The 16,774-nt window shown below is 44.4% G+C and overlaps 2 long non-coding RNA genes across 2 annotated transcripts in view; both read left to right on the plus strand.

The window, feature by feature from the left end:
- The window catches only part of LOC139831274 (uncharacterized), a 254,774-nt gene that overhangs the window by 210,040 nt on the left and 27,960 nt on the right, over positions 1-16,774 (plus strand). The window lies entirely within an intron of this gene.
- On the plus strand, positions 11,212-14,138 carry LOC127303463 (uncharacterized). Its single transcript, XR_011744873.1, has 3 exons — positions 11,212-11,499; positions 11,589-11,859; positions 12,510-14,138. It is a non-coding gene; the product is annotated as an uncharacterized lncRNA (long non-coding RNA).

Genomic DNA, 16,774 nt, shown 5'->3' on the forward strand with positions numbered 1-16,774 from the left:
GTTACATATATCCGCCCTTTTGAGTTTCTGATCCTCAGCTCGCCGCCCTTCTTCAGACCGTAGTCAAAAGCAAACTTTCTCCAGTCATGTCCATACAAATATGTGATGGCCAGCGTCTTGTAGACATACACCTCATAGACCGTGTAGGTGTTCATTAATTTGCCATTGCCATGCATAGTGAAAGACCCTTCATGTGGACGCATCTGGTTAATCATTGGACGAAGTTCACAAGGTACAGTCTACATGTGAAAATTGATACAAATGTAAGAAGCAGGAAGACTGAAAATAAGACTTTACTATATGCCAATTCATGCTAAACCACTGAGAATACATACCTGTAACTCTGTGAAGGAGTTATTACAAAGGTAGATAGAGCCATAGGAGGTGTTATACGCGGGGTATGTACATGGGCCTGCCATATCCCTGCAAGCTCGGCATCGGGATGGTGAAGGAAACATGGGAGGTACTACTGGTGCGTAGCGCTGAATGTAAGTGGAAGAATTAGGTTGTGTAAAGAGCATAGTTCAGAGTAATGCAAATCTTGACAAGCGAGTGCATAACACTATGTTACAAACTGAAGAGTGAAAATTTAGTGTATGATGAATATAAGCATGCTAATTTGGTGTTTCTGAATTCCAAAAAAGCATTAGACAGAGCCGGTGATAATATCAGACATAAATCATGGCATGTATATGTGGATTAAGAAAATATACCCGAACCCTTGGATGGTTACGGCCCGGCTGGTGCTTGGACTTGAGCTTATATACCCATCCAGAAGGTAGGGCTGACAGTAACTTGGTGGCAGCCTTTGCAGATGCCTCATCAGCAACAGTTGCAATCCTTTTGACCAACGAAGGCTTAACAGTTTTAGTGTGCATATGAAAAATTGAATAGGAACAGACACCAGCAGTGATATTAAATGAATCTATGAGACACTGATGCGTGCTGGATGTAAGTGGAAGAATAGGGTTGTGTGTGTTTCTGAACTTTCGGTAATTATTAGACAAAGCCGGCAATAAACAGAAAAAAATCAAATCATGGATGAGTATTAAGAAAATATACCTGCTTCCTGAAAAGCATACCACCCAGCTGGCCCGTGGCCTTGTGCTTGTAGTGGTTTTCAGAAGATGGTGGCGGCACCATCATCTTCACAGCAGCCTCATAAGGATCATTTTTTATCCATTTGAGTAGAGGCACATAAGTTTCATCTTGCATATGAATAGCAACAGAAATCAGCATTGATATTTAATAAATCTAAGAGACAGACTGATGCATATAGTGCGGGATGTAAGTGGAAGAATAGGGTTGTGCATAGACAACAGTTCACAACACACTAGTAGGAAAAGCCTTATAGATGATATCTTATTTCCATGGCGCACAAGCGGCATATGCGCCACAGAAACAATTTATGTGGCGCACCAGACATGGTGCGCCACAAAAATAGCTTATTTTTGTGGCGCACCACAAGCCAATGCGCCACAGAAATTAGGTGGGCCCCACACCCTGTCAGCCTAAATCATTGGTTTCCTTATTTCTGTGGCGCACCAGGCCCAGTGCGCCACAGAAATAACGCATTTCTGTGGCGCACTTTGTCAGGTGCGCCACAGAAATAAGGTATTCTGTGGCGCACTCGGTCTGGTGCGCCACAGAAATAGCACCCTTTATATCATTCCCGTGCCCCTCTCCCTCGCCCGTACCCCTCTCCCTCGATCTCCCCCACGCGACAGAAATCGCCGCCGCGCGCCGCCGCCTTCCTCCGCGACGGCAATGGGCCGCGCTTCCGTGGCCGCCGCCTTCCTCCGCGACGGCCGCATGCCGCCACGCTCCACGCATCCCCGCCAGCAGCACAACCTGCTGCGGCGTGGAGGAGGAGGGGCCGCCACGTCAAGGAGGAGGGGACGGCATCGCGTCAAGGAGGAGGAGTGATGCGCGTAGATGTACAAGTCCGTTGGGAACCCCAAGAGGAAGGTATGATGCGCACAGTGGCAAGTTTCCCTCAGTAAGAAACCAAGGTTTAATCGGACCAGTAGGAGTCAAGAAGCACGTTGAAGGTTGATGGTGGCGAAATGTGATGCGGCGCAACACCAGGGATAACGGCGCCAACGTGGAACCTGCACAACACAACCAAAGTACTTTGCCCCAACGAAACAGTGAGGTTGTCAATCTCACCAGCTTGCTGTAACAAAGGATTAACCGTATTGTGTGGAAGATGATTGTTTGCGAAGAAAACAGTAAAACAAGTATTGCAGTAGATTGTATGCGATGTAAAGAATAGGACCGGGGTCCACAGTTCACTAGAGGTGTCTCTCCCATAAGATTAAAGCATGTTGGGTGAACAAATTACAGTCGGGCAATTGACAAATAGAGAAGGGCATAACAATGCATATACATGATATGATAAATATAGTGAGATTTAATTGGGCATTACGACAAAGTACATAGACCGCCATCCAGCATGCATCTATGCCTAAAAAGTCCACCTTCAGGTTATCATCCGAACCCCTTCCAGTATTAAGTTGCAAGCAACAGACAATTGCATTAAGTATGGTGCGTAATGTAATCAACAACTACATCCTTAGACATAGCATCAATGTTTTATCCCTAGTGGCAACAGCACATCCACAACCTTAGAACTTTCTGTCACTGTCCCAGATATCAATGGAGGCATGAACCCACTATCGAGCATAAATACTCCCTCTTGGAGTTAAGAGCAAAAACTTGGCCAGAGCCTCTACTAATAACGGAGAGCATGCAAGATCATAAACAACACATAGGTAATAGATTGATAATCACCATAACATAGTATTCTCTATCCATCGGATCCCGACAAACACAACATATAGTATTACAGATAGATGATCTTGATCATGTTAGGCAGCTCACAAGATCCAACAATGAAGCACATAATGAGAAGACGACCATCTAGCTACTGCTATGGACCCATAGTCCAGGGGTGAACTACTCACTCATCACTCCGGAGGCGATCATGGCAATGAAGAGTCCTCCGGGAGATGATTCCCCTCTCCGGCAGGGTGCCAGAGGCGATCTCCTGAATCCCCCGAGATGGGATTCGCGGCGGCGGCGTCTCTGGAAGGTTTTCCGTATCGTGGCTCTCGGTACAGAGGGTTTCGCGACGAAGACTTTAAGTAGGCGGAAGGGAAACGCGGGGGGCCACACGAGGGCCCCACACACCAGGGCCGCGCGGGCCAAGGCCATGCCGCGCCGCCCTAGTGTGGCGGCGCCTCGTGGCCCCACTTCCTTTCCCCTTCGATCTTCTGGAAGCTTCGTGCAAAAATAGGACCCTGGGCGTTGATTTCGTCCAATTCCGAGAATATTTCCTTACTAGGATTTCTGAAACCAAAAACAGCAGAAAACAACAACTGGCTCTTCGGCATCTTGTTAATAGGTTAGTTCCGGAAAATGCGTAAACACGACATATAATGTGTATAAAACATGTAGATATCATCAATAATGTAGCATGGAACATAAGAAATTATCGATACGTCGGAGACGTATCAGCATCCCCAAGCTTAGTTCTGCTCGTCCCGAGCAGGTAAACGATAACAAGGATAATTTCTGGAGTGACATGCCATCATAATCTTGATCATACTATTGTAAACATATGTAATGAATGCAGCGATCAAAACAATGGTAATGACATGAGTAAACAAATGAATCATAAAGCAAAGACTTTTCATGAATAGTACTTCAAGACAAGCATTAATAAGTCTTGCATAAGAGTTAACTCATAAAGCAATAAATCAAAGTAAAGGTGTTGAAGCAACACAAAGGAAGATTAAGTTTCAGCGGTTGCTTTCAACTTATAACATGTATATCTCATGGATAGTGTCAATATAAAGTAATATAACAAGTGCAATATACAAGTATGTAGGAATCAATGCACAGTTCACACAAGTGTTTGCTTCTTGAGGTGGAGAGAGATAGGTAAACTGACTTAACATAAAAGTAAAAGAAAGGTCCTTCAAAGAGGAAAGCATCGATTGCTATATTTGTGCTAGAGCTTTTATTTTGAAAACATGAAACAATTTTGTCAACGGTAGTAATAAAGCATATGAGTTATGTAAATTATATCTTACAAGTTGCAAGCCTCATGCATAGTATACTAATAGTGCCCGCACCTTGTCCTAATCAGCTTGGACTACCGGATCATCGCAATACACATGTTTCAACCAAGTGTCACAAAGGGGTACCTCCATGCACTTTGTACAAAGGTCTAAGGAGAAAGCTCGCATTTTGGATTTCTCGCTTTTGATTATTCTCAACTTAGACATCCATACCGGGACAACATGGACAACAGATAATGGACTCCTCTTTAATGCATAAGCATGTGGCAACAATTATTATTCTCATATGAGATTGAGGATATATGTCCAAAACTGAAACTTCCACCATGATCCATGGCTTTAGTTAGCGGCCCAATGTTCTTCTCTAAAAATATGCATGCTCCAACCATTAAGGTGGTAGATCTCTCTTACTTCAGACAAGACGAACATGCATAGCAACTCACATGATATTCAACAAAGGATAGTTGATGGCGTCCCCAGAAGCATGGTTATCGCACAACAAGCAACTTAATAAGAGATAAAGTGCATAAGTACATATTTAATACCACAATAGTTTTTAAGGCTATTTTGTCCCATGAGCTATATATTGCAAAGGTGAATGATGGAAATTTAAAGGTAGCACTCAAGCAATTTACTTTGGAATGGCGGAGAAATACCATGTAGTAGGTAGGTATGGTGGACACAAATGGCATAGTGGTTGGCTCAAGGATTTTGGATGCATGAGAAGTATTCCCTCTCGATACAAGGTTTAGGCTAGCAAGGTTATTTGAAGCAAACTCAAGGATGAACCGGTGCAGCAAAACTCACATAAAAGACATATTGTAAACATTATAAGACTCTACACCGTCTTCCTTGTTGTTCAAAACTCAATACTAGAAATTATCTAGACCTTAGAGAGACCAAATATGCAAACCAAATTTTAGCAAGCTCTATGTATTTCTTCATTAATGGGTGCAAAGTATATGATGCAAGAGCTTAAACATGAGCACAACAATTGCCAAGTATCAAATTATCCAAGACATTTTAAAATTACTACATGTAGCCTTTCCCGATTCCAACCATATAACAATTTAACGAAGACGTTTCAACCTTCGCCTTGAACATTATGAGTAAAGCCTAAGGACATATTTTTCCATATGCAACAGCGGAGCGCGTCTCTCTCCCACACAGTGAATGCTAGGATCCATTTTATTCAAACAAAAACAAAAACAAAACAAACCGACGCTCCAAGTAAAGAACACAAGATGTGACTAAATAAAAATATAGTTTCAGGGGAGGAACCTGATGATGTTGTCGATGAAGAAGGGGATGCCTTGGGCATCCCCAAGCTTAGACGCTTGAGTCTTCTTAAAATATGCAGGGATGAACCACGGGGGCATCCCCAAGCTTAGAGCTTTCACTCCTCTTGATCATAGTATATCATACTCCTCTCTTGACCCTTGAAAACTTCCTTCACACCAAACTTCAAGCAAACTCATTAGAGGGTTAGTGCACAATTAAAATTCACATATTCAGAGGTGACACAATCATTCTTAACACTTCTGGACATTGCACAAAGCTACTGGGCATTAATGGATCAAAGAAATTCATCCAACATAGCAAATACGGCAATGCGAAATAAAAGGCAGAATCTGTCAAAAACAGAACAGTCCGTAAAGACGAACCTGAAAGGGGCACTAGACTTGCTCAAATGGAAAAACTCAAAACTAATGAAAGTTGCGTACATATATGAGGATCACGCTCGGAATTTTGCAGATTTTTTGAAATTTTTACAGAGACTTATGCCAGAATTCGTGACAGACAGCAATGCTGTTTCTGCGCAGCCCAAATATAACATCAACTTTAACATAGAAACTTTACTTGGCACAAAAACATGATAAGGAGAGGTTGCTACAGTAGTAAAAAACTTCCAAGACTCAAATATAAAACAAAGTACTGTAGTAAAAACATGGGTTGTCTCCCATAAGCGCTTTTCTTTAACGCCTTTCAGCTAGGCGCAGAAAGTGCAAATCAAGTAACATCAAGAGTAGAAGCATCAACATCATAACTTGTTCTAATAATAGAATCAAAAGGTAACTTCATTCTCTTTCTAGGGAAGTGTTCCATACCTTTCTTGAGAGGAAATTGATATCTAATATTACCTTCCCTCATATCAATAACAGCACCGACGGTTCGAAGAAAAGGTCTTCCCAACACAATAGGACAAGATGCATTGCATTCGATGTCCAAGACAACAAAATCAACGGGGACAAGGTTATTGTTAACCGTAATGCGCACATTATCAATCCTCCCCAAAGGTTTCTTTTTAACATTATCGGCAAGATTAACATCCAAATAACAATTCTTCAATGGTGGCAAGTCCAGCATATCATAAATCTTTTTAGGCATAACAGAAATACTTGCACCAAGATCACATAAAGCATTACATTCAAAGTCATTGAATTTCATTTTAATGATGGGCTCCCAACCATCTTCTAGCTTTCTAGGAATAGAAGTTTCAAGTTTTAGTTTCTCTTCTCTAGCTTTTATGAGAGCATTTGTAATATGTTTTGTAAATGCCAAATTTATAGCACTAGCATTAGGACTTTTAGCAAGTTTTTGTAAGAACTTTATAACTTCAGAGATGTGGCAATCATCAAAATCTAAATCATTATGAGCTACAGCAATGGGATCATTGTCCCCAAGGTTGGAAAAAATTTCAGCAGTTTTATCACAAGCGCTTTCAGTAGCTTTAGCAATTTCAGGCAGTTTTGTACGCTTTGCACTAGGAGTAGAAACATTGCCAACACCAATTATTTTACCATTGATAGTAGGAGGTGCAGCAACATGTGAATCATTATCATTACTAATGGTGGTAATAGTCCAAACTTTAGCTATATTATTCTCTTTAGCTAGTTTTTCATTTTCTTCCCTATCCCACCTAGCACGCAATTCAGCCATTAATCTTATATTCTCATTAATTCTAACTTGGATGGCATTTGCTGTAGTAGTAATCTTATTATCAATATCATTATTAGGCATAACTTTCAATTTTAATAGATCAACATCAGAGGCAAGTCTATCAACTCTAGAAGCAATAATATCAATTTTATCAAGCTTTTCCTCAACAGATTTGTTAAAAGCAGTTTGTGTACTAATAAATTCTTTAAGCATGGCTTCAAGACCAGAGGGTACACTCCTATTATTGTTGTAAGAATTCCCATAAGAATTACCATAACCATTACCATTAGCAGAAGGATATGGCCTATAGTTATTACCAGAATTGTTCCTATAAGCATTGTTGTTGAAATTATTATTTCTAATGAAATTCACATCAACATTTTCTTCTTGAGCAACCAATGAAGCTAAAGGAACATTATTTGGATCAACATTAGATCTACCATTCACAAGCATAGACAAAATCACATCAATCTTATCACTGAAGGAAGAGGTTTCTTCAACAGAATTTACCTTCTTACCTTGTGGAGCTCTTTCCGTGTGCCATTCAGAGTAATTTATCATCATATCATCAAGAAGCTTTGTAGCCGCCCCCAAAGTGATCGACATAAAGGTACCTCCAGCAGCTGAATCCAATAAATTCCGCGAAGAAAAATTTAGTCCTGCATAGAAGGTTTGGATGATCATCCAAGTAGTCAGTCCATGGGTTGGGCAATTCTTTACCAAAGTTTTCATTCTCTCCCATGCTTGAGCAACATGTTCAGTATCTAATTGCTTAAAATTCATTATGCTACTTCTCAAAGATATAATTTTAGCGGGAGGATAATATCTACCAATAAAAGCATCCTTACATTTAGTCCATGAATCAATACTATTCTTAGGCAAGGATAGCAACCAATCTTTAGCTCTTCCTCTTAATGAGAAAGGAAACAATTTCAATTTAATAATATCACCATCTACATCCTTATATTTTTGCATTTCACAAAGTTCAACAAAATTATTAAGATGGGCAGCATCATCATCAGAACTAGCACCAGAAAATTGATCTCTCATAACCAGGTTCAGTAGAGCAGGTTTAATTTCAAAGAATTCTGCTGTAGTAGCAGGTGGAGCAATAGGTGTGCATAGGAAATCATTATTATTTGTGTTTGTGAAGTCACACAACTTAGTATTTTCAGGGGTATTCATTTTAGCAACGGTAAATAAAACAAACTAGATAAAGTAAATGCAAGTAACTAATTTTTTTGTGTTTTTGATATAGAGAACAAGACAGTAAATAAAGTAAAACTAGCAACTAATTTTTTTGTGTTTTGTTTAGGTGCAGCAAACAAAGTAGTAAATAAAATAAAGCAAGACAAAAACAAAGTAAAGAGATTGGGAAGTGGAGACTCCCCTTGCAGCGTGTCTTGATCTCCCCGGCAACGGCGCCAGAAATTTGCTTGATGCGCGTAGATGTACACGTCCGTTGGGAACCCCAAGAGGAAGGTATGATGCGCACAGTGGCAAGTTTCCCTCGGTAAGAAACCAAGGTTTAATCGGACCAGTAGGAGTCAAGAAGCACGTTGAAGGTTGATGGTGGCGAAATGTGATGCGGCGCAACACCAGGGATTCCGGCGCCAACGTGGAACCTGCACAACACAACCAAAGTACTTTGCCCCAACGAAACAGTGAGGTTGTCAATCTCACCGGCTTGCTGTAACAAAGGATTAACCGTATTGTGTGGAAGATGATTGTTTGCGAAGAAAACAGTAAAACAAGTATTGCAGTAGATTGTATGCGATGTAAAGAATAGGACCGGGGTCCACAGTTCACTAGAGGTGTCTCTCCCATAAGATTAAAGCATGTTGGGTGAACAAATTACAGTCGGGCAATTGACAAATAAAGAAGGGCATAACAATGCATATACATGATATGATAAATATAGTGAGATTTAATTGGGCATTACGACAAAGTACATAGACCGCCATCCAGCATGCATCTATGCCTAAAAAGTGCACCTTCAGGTTATCATCCGAACCCCTTCCAGTATTAAGTTGCAAGCAACAGACAATTGCATTAAGTATGGTGCGTAATGTAATCAACAACTACATCCTTAGACATAGCATCAATGTTTTATCCCTAGTGGCAACAGCACATCCAGGGCCGCGCGGGCCAAGGCCAGGCCGCGCCGCCCTAGTGTGGCGGCGCCTCGTGGCCCCACTTCCTTTCCCCTTCGGTCTTCTGGAAGCTTCGTGCAAAAATAGGACCCTGGGCGTTGATTTCGTCCAATTCCGAGAATATTTCCTTACTAGGATTTCTGAAACCAAAAACAGCAGAAAACAGCAACTGGCTCTTCGGCATCTTGTTAATAGGTTAGTGCCGGAAAATGCGTAAACACGACATATAATGTGTATAAAACATGTAGATATCATCAATAATGTAGCATGGAACATAAGAAATTATCGATACATCGGAGACGTATCAAGGAGCCGCCGCGTCCTCGACCCCTGCTGTCGTCATCAACGTCGTCCTCGACCCCTGCTGTCGTCGTCGGTGAGCTCTCCCTTCATCTTCTCTCCCGCGCGAGCAGAACTTGCTCGACGAAATACATGTCCGGGCTGGCGCCACCGCTGGTGCTCGTGCTGCCGCTGCTCGTGCCGCCGATTTAACGCGCATGCGCCCCTCCCTCGTGCGCGAGCCCTGGCTGGTCTGCCTGGCGTGGTCCGTGCCAAGCCACGACCTCGTGCGCGCATGGGCGTCAATCCCAGCCCGGCTTGTCCCGTGTTGGTCTCACAAGTTTTGGCCCGTTCCATTTGTTTTTCAGAAAAACAAATCCATGTACTGCCAGATCTAGTTTATCCGAAAAACAAGTTCTGTGAAGCTCGAAATTGAAATATCTAGAATTCCCAGTATTCCTTAGCCTGTTGTATATCCCCTGGAGCAAGTTTCAACCCTAGATCTGCAATATATTCTTCTCAGCAATTAAGATGCCAAGGATATTGATATTGATGGTGAATGCCAATACTTTTGTTTGGATGTGTTAAATATTCGGAACCTAGACTAGATATTGAATTTGAATGTCAAATGTTGTTTGGATGGTAAAAGTGATGAATTTAAGAATTTCAGTTCTACAAGGCTCGATCATTATACTGTTTTATGTATGCAACCACCACAATATTTTTGTAGTCGCATCAACAAACAAATAGTATTTTGAGAACATTACATACCAACAATAGTTGTGTAGAACATCACAAGTTCACAGATCGAGTGCGCCCAAAAAAAAGTTTACAGGAGAAAATAGGGACAGAGGAGGAACGGGTGCCATCCTAGCTCAGATGGAGGGGAGGGCAGGGTCCTGCAGCACAAAACTTTGCCAGACGAAGGTCGCCGGATCTTGGGAGGTTGCGCCATAGCTCGGGGGGCGGCCGGGGCACCTTCAAATCTAGTAGACATTCACCTCATAGACCGTGTAGGTGTTCAACAATTTGCCATTGCCATGCATAGTGAAAGACCCTTCATGTGGACACATCTGGTTAATCATTTGTAACAGCCCCGGGTAGAACCCCTATTAGATTTTTTGTTGTTGTTTTTCTTTGTGCATCATCATGACATCATGCATCATATCATCCATGTTTTACAAAAAAATAAAATTATTTTATAAAGCCTTCTTATTTTATTTTAACCTCTCATATGGTGTTCATAATAAGCCCCCTTCTATGTCTCTTTTCACAAATCCTAAACTCCCAAAACTATATGATAAACAAAACTATTTTTAATATAATCAAATTTAAAATCAAACTGGTTCTGTTTGAATTTCAAAAATAGTTTTAAAACAGTTTTCAAAAACTTAAGGGAAAACAAATTTTAAAAGAAAAACCCTACTCCTAATCTTCCCTGGGCCTCACCTCTCTTCCCTGGGCCCTTTTTCTCTTTTTCCCCGACGGGCCGCCTTCCTTCCTCTCTTCCCCCATCCGATCCAACCCACTTCTCTTTCATTGGCAGCCCACCAACGCGTACCGTTTCGGCCTTCCATTCTCTTTTCCCCGTGGCTTTTTCTTCCTCGATGGACAACGACAGGAGACGATCCCCACCTGCTCGCTCACGCCGCGTGCGTGCTCTACCTCCCCTCCTCTACTTTTTCATATGGACCACGGCATCCATCTGCTCCTCCTTATCTCTGCAGCCACCCATCCTCCTCCCTCACGTCTCTCTCGCCCCTTCTTTCTTCACCTGCAAGCAACTGGAGAGGAGGAAAAATCCCCATCGCCACCGTGACTTCCTCACCGTCGCCCGCTCGATTCCGGCCACCCCGAGCCTCGCCGCAACCACCAATCGACGCGCCTCGCTTCCCTCTTCCTCCTGGCGCGAGGAATCGGCCCGTAAGGCCTCCTGTGAGGCGATTCCTTCCTCGACATCCGCCACGGCCGCCGTCGTTCTTCTCCGATTCCGGCGCCGTTCGCCCGCCTCCGGCCACACCGACCTCTCCTTCGTCTTCCTGGTAACCTCGCGCGCCTTCTGGACATTCTCTCCTCCTCCTTTGCTTTCGGGTTCTCCTCCTCACCTTGATGCCGTCCTTCTCCGCCGCAGACCTCGACGGCGGCGCTTCTCCGGCGACCCCCTTCCGACTACGCCGCCCCCATCAGGTCCGCGCCGACGAGGCGACCTCGACGCACCCACGCGCGCATCCGGGAGCCCTCTACAACGACGGCGCGCTTCGACACCGACGGTCACTGCCTGCGCCACGCGCGGCAGTCTCCCCGTCGAACGCCTTGCCTGCATGCGTGGACGCTTCGCCAGCGTGGCCGCCGCGTGGCACGTAGGCCCCACCTGTCTGCCTCTCGGGCTAGCCCCGTCCCCGGTGAGAAACCGTTTCCCCAGATCTGGATCTGGATGCTTTTGCATCTAGGCCCCTGCCATTTCCTTTACCTCCACCCGCAGCCCCTGCTTCTAACCATCTTATGATAAACCCCTGCATATTTGTGAAATGAACCCGGGGTCCTTCCACTGATCTGTTTTTATTTTCGGGTCCTTACCCCAATAAAATAAATCTGTTTTCTATTTTAAATTATAATAAAATCAATCTGTTAATAACTTTTAATTGGTAACTCGAAATAAAAAGTGTTATATATGAAAGTTGATCAGAAAAATGCAAGGATCATTAATATGCCATCCATTCATCTGTTTGCATTTCGCATCATGTCGAGCCGTGATAGTTTGTGCATGTTCACCTCACCTATATGCGGAGTATTTCGGATATCCAACTAGGATTTCCCCGCTCCGTTTAACTTTGAAGTAGCGCACCCCTGCCATGTTATGTCATGCTAATCAACCATTAACTTTGCCGATAGAAAATGCAACTCCAACATAATTTGTTTGTTCGGGATTCCGATCCCGCTTAAATTGGATAAGTTGCATCGCATCGTAATTGCCATGTCATGCATATCATCTTGATCATGCTGGATCTTCTTTATCCGTAGTAGTAAGACTTGCATGCATTGTGTGTTCCAGCATTTGCTTCTTCACGGATAGGATCGCGAAGTGGTGATGTGAGATACGACTTGTTCTCCGACAAGTTCTTCTGCAGCTTTTCACAGGCGAGCCCACCCCTTCACCTATTTTACTTTTACATGCTCTTTTGATCTATTGCTATCCTTATGTTGCGATTCTGTTGTGTCACGTGTCCTATCCACATGTTACCTATATGTCCGAGATACACCTCCTCGCCCTACCTATTGTTTGTTGTTTGCCAGCTTTGCGAGTCGTAGGCGAGTTTAGGGTTTTGTCGATATCTCGAAATGTTCGGGATATCTTGTTGGGAGGTTATCACATGCTATATCTTTTGTTGGAGATAATCACACTTTACTTTATTGTTAACAACTAAAATTGTAAGCAGAGGCATCTATGAGCCCCTTTGCGAAAGCATCGGAACTTTGACTCGCTAATGTCCCCTAGGACCCGAGTTCTTGTTATCTGTTCCGAGATTGAGCGCTCTACCCGTACGTGGGGACGTTTATTGGGACCCCCCCCTCACCCATTACCTTTTCTCAAGTCAGTTGAAAAGGGGGCCACAACCTTGGTTTTATTTGCCTATGCCATGTATGCCATGCTTTACTTACTGTTGCCTTCGGGTGTTTACTTCCTGTTGCCTTCGGGTGTTTACTTCCTGTTGCCTTCGGGTGTTTACTTCCTGTTGCCTTCGGGTGCTTACTTCCTGTTGCCTTCGGGTGTTTATATTATGTACTGTACCTTGCGGGACGTTTAGCGAAGCGTGTGGTTTGCACGCCTAGCCGCCGGCGCAAACCTCTGAGTCCGCTTCGGAGTACGGCCGGACTTCGTCACGGGTAGCTTAGTTGGGTGGCCCCCCTAGACTTTCTTGTTGAACTGGGAACGGTCTTGTTGTGAGACATCGCCTGTAAGAAGCGGGCCGAGCATGCGTATGGTGTTATTTGGGCAACCCCTGCAGGGTGTACATCTTATCGATAAGCCGTGTCCGCGGTTATGGACGACTTGGAATTGTATAGCTTGATCATAGAACAACTTACACCTTATTTCCTGTTGTTAATAATTTGCTAATAAAACCCTTTTCAAAAGTGTGTGTGCCTTTGCAATACCTCTTGGCGAAGGGGGATCGCATCGGTTGTGTTATGTTTGCAGAGTATAGAACTGTTACCTTGTGCGCTCTCTTATCTTCTCTGAGTAGACGGATGTTGTAGCGTGTCTCTATTGGATAGTAGCTTTGCTGCCGCTAAACTCCACATATAGCCGGGTGAAGTTTATACCGCCCACCAGCGAGCATAGCTGGTCTTGTCTTGCAAGTACGTGCCAATGGTACTTACCCTCGCCTTCTTTTCTTTTTGTCTCCTCCCCCTTTTGTCGGCAACCGATGGCCCGACTTTGACAGGTATGAGATGACGACGTTAGCAAGGTTACCCTTCCGGCTTGGCCTGGGCAGGGTTATGGACGCCACTGGTTATCTTCAGGACTCTTAGTCCAATTTGTATCTTGCCCGTACTCGGACATATTTGATCTTCTGTATGATTCGGATCTTTGTATTGTATATTTGTATCTTGACTCGTTGGAGTCGTTGTTGTAATATATGTATCTTGTGGGCTCTATTGTAATCCTGTTGTAATGTTACCGCTCGTGTTAATTCCTCTGGCATCACGTGTGTGATTTGTCGCGCACGTCGTGTCGGAGGATATCGCAGAATCGATATCTTGCGGATTTCGGCGGGTTCGCTGGGATCCTCAGGGTACCGGTTCCGGGGCGTCACAAGTTGGTATCAGAGCTCAGGTTGACGGTACCCCACTAGTCCAGCCTGTAGGATAACCTTCCAACGAACGTGTTGTGTCTAGTGTCAAAACCTATTTTCTAAAATTCGTTGGATACATCTGATTAGCTCTATTTTACTCCTTATCTATATTCTTTCTCCTCTTACCTTTGCGAGTTTTGTGTCTTCTCTCTTATCTGAGTTCTCTGAGTCTTAGGTTCCGACGCTTGTTGGACGATCTTTGCCTTAACCTAATAGTACCGATCTCTGAAGACTTTCCGCCAGAAGAACATCACCGCCGGCTAATCTTTGTCTTCTCCGTTTGACATCATCTTTGTTTATGTGATCCTTCTTCAAATCTTGTGCTTTGATCCCATCAAATCTTCGTTGACAATGCTTGTCAAGGACGCCAATCTGATTTCCTGGAGTTGGTTGCACGATTCTCTTATTCATGTACAGAGTAATACTTTGAGTGCGGGATGGAGTCGCGACCATACCGACTACTCTTATTATTTGCTCTTGATACTTGAATGGGTGGATCAATGTGATTGTGACTCTTTCCATCTTTGTTGTACGGCGCCTGCTCATGCGCAAGACAGCACTTCATCATCATCGACGGAACAACGACTTCTTGTTAGTGGTGTCGCCGATCTACGTGGAGCAAGAATTCTTGTTAGTGGTGTCGAGAAGATCAACACTTCGCCAGAAGAAGGTTCCACCTCAAGGTCGGGTAATTGTAAACATGGTACAAGAAGAGTCGATAGTTTAACCAACTCCCCCTTGGCTTGACGTGGAACCTCGGGGCGAGGTTCCTTGTTAGTGGTGTCGATTGTAACGGCCCCGGGTAGAATTCCTATTAGATTTTTTGTTGTTGTTTTTCTTTGTGCATCATCATGACATCATGCATCATATCATCCATGTTTTACAAAAAAATAAAATTATTTTATAAAGCCTTCTTATTTTATTTTAACCTCTCATATGGTGTTCATAATAAGCCCCCTTCTATGTCTCTTTTCACAAATCCTAAACTCCCAAAACTATATGATAAACAAAAATATTTTTAATACTTTCAAATTTAAAATCAAACTGGTTCTGTTTGAATTTCAAAAATAGTTTTAAAACAGTTTTCAAAAACTTAAGGGAAAACAAATTTTAAAAGAAAAACCCTACTCCTAATCTTCCCTGGGCCTCACCTCTCTTCCCTGGGCCCTTTTTCTCTTTTTCCCCGACGGGCCGCCTTCCTTCCTCTCTTCCCCCATCCGATCCAACCCACTTCTCTTTCATTGGCAGCCCACCAACGCGTACCGTTTCGGCCTTCTATTGTCTTTTCCCCGTGGCTTTTTCTTCCTCGATGGACAACGACAGGAGACGATCCCCACCTGCTCGCTCACGCCGCGTGCGTGCTCTACCTCCCCTCCTCTACTTTTCATCTGGACCACGGCATCGATCTGCTCCTCCTTATCTCTGCAGCCACCCATCCTCCTCCCTCACGTCTCTCTCGCCCCTTCTTTCTTCACCTGCAAGCAACTGGAGAGGAGGAAAAATCCCCATCGCCACCGTGACTTCCTCACCGTCGCCCGCTCGATTCCGGCCACCCCGAGCCTCGCCGCAACCACCAATCGACGCGCCTCGCTTCCCTCTTCCTCCTGGCGCGAGGAATCGGCCCGTAAGGCCTCCTGTGAGGCGATTACTTCCTCGACATCCGCCACGGCCGCCGCCGTTCTTCTCCGATTCCGGCGCCGTTCGCCCGCCTCCGGCCACACCGACCTCTCCTTCGTCTTCCTGGTAACCTCGCGCGCCTTCTGGACATCCTCTCCTCCTCCTTTGCTTTCGGGTTCTCCTCCTCACCTTGATGCCGTCCTTCTCCGCCGCAGACCTCAACGGCGGCGCTTCTCCGGCGACCCCCTTCCGACTACGCCGCCCCCATCAGGTCCGCGCCGACGAGGCGACCTCGACGCATCCACGCGCGCATCCGGGAGCCCTCTGCAACGACGGCGCGCTTCGACACCGACGGTCACTGCCTGCGCCACGCGCGGCAGTCTCCCCGTCGAACGCCTTGCCTGCATGCGTGGACGCTTCGCCAGCGTGGCCGCCTCGTGGCACGTAGGCCCCACCTGTCTGCCTCTCGGGCTAGCCCCATCCCCGGTGAGAAACCGTTTCCCCAGATCTGGATCTGGATGCTTTTGCATCTAGGCCCCTGCCATTTCCTTTACCTCCACCCGCAGCCCCTGCTTCTAACCATCTTATGATAAACCCCTGCATATTTGTGAAATGAACCCGGGGTCCTTCCCCTGATCTGTTTTTATTTTCGGGTCCTTACCCCAATAAAATAAATCTGTTTTCTATTTTAAATTATAATAAAATCAATCTGTTAATAACTTTTAATTGGTAACTCGAAATAAAAAGTGTTATATATGAAAGTTGATCAGAAAAATGCAAGGATCATTAATATGCCATCCATTCATCTGTTTGCATTTCGCATCATGTCGAGCCATGATAGTTT

Source organism: Lolium perenne, chromosome 5 (assembly GCF_019359855.2).
Source record: "Lolium perenne isolate Kyuss_39 chromosome 5, Kyuss_2.0, whole genome shotgun sequence".
In the NCBI taxonomy this organism is placed as follows: Eukaryota; Viridiplantae; Streptophyta; class Magnoliopsida; order Poales; family Poaceae; genus Lolium; species Lolium perenne.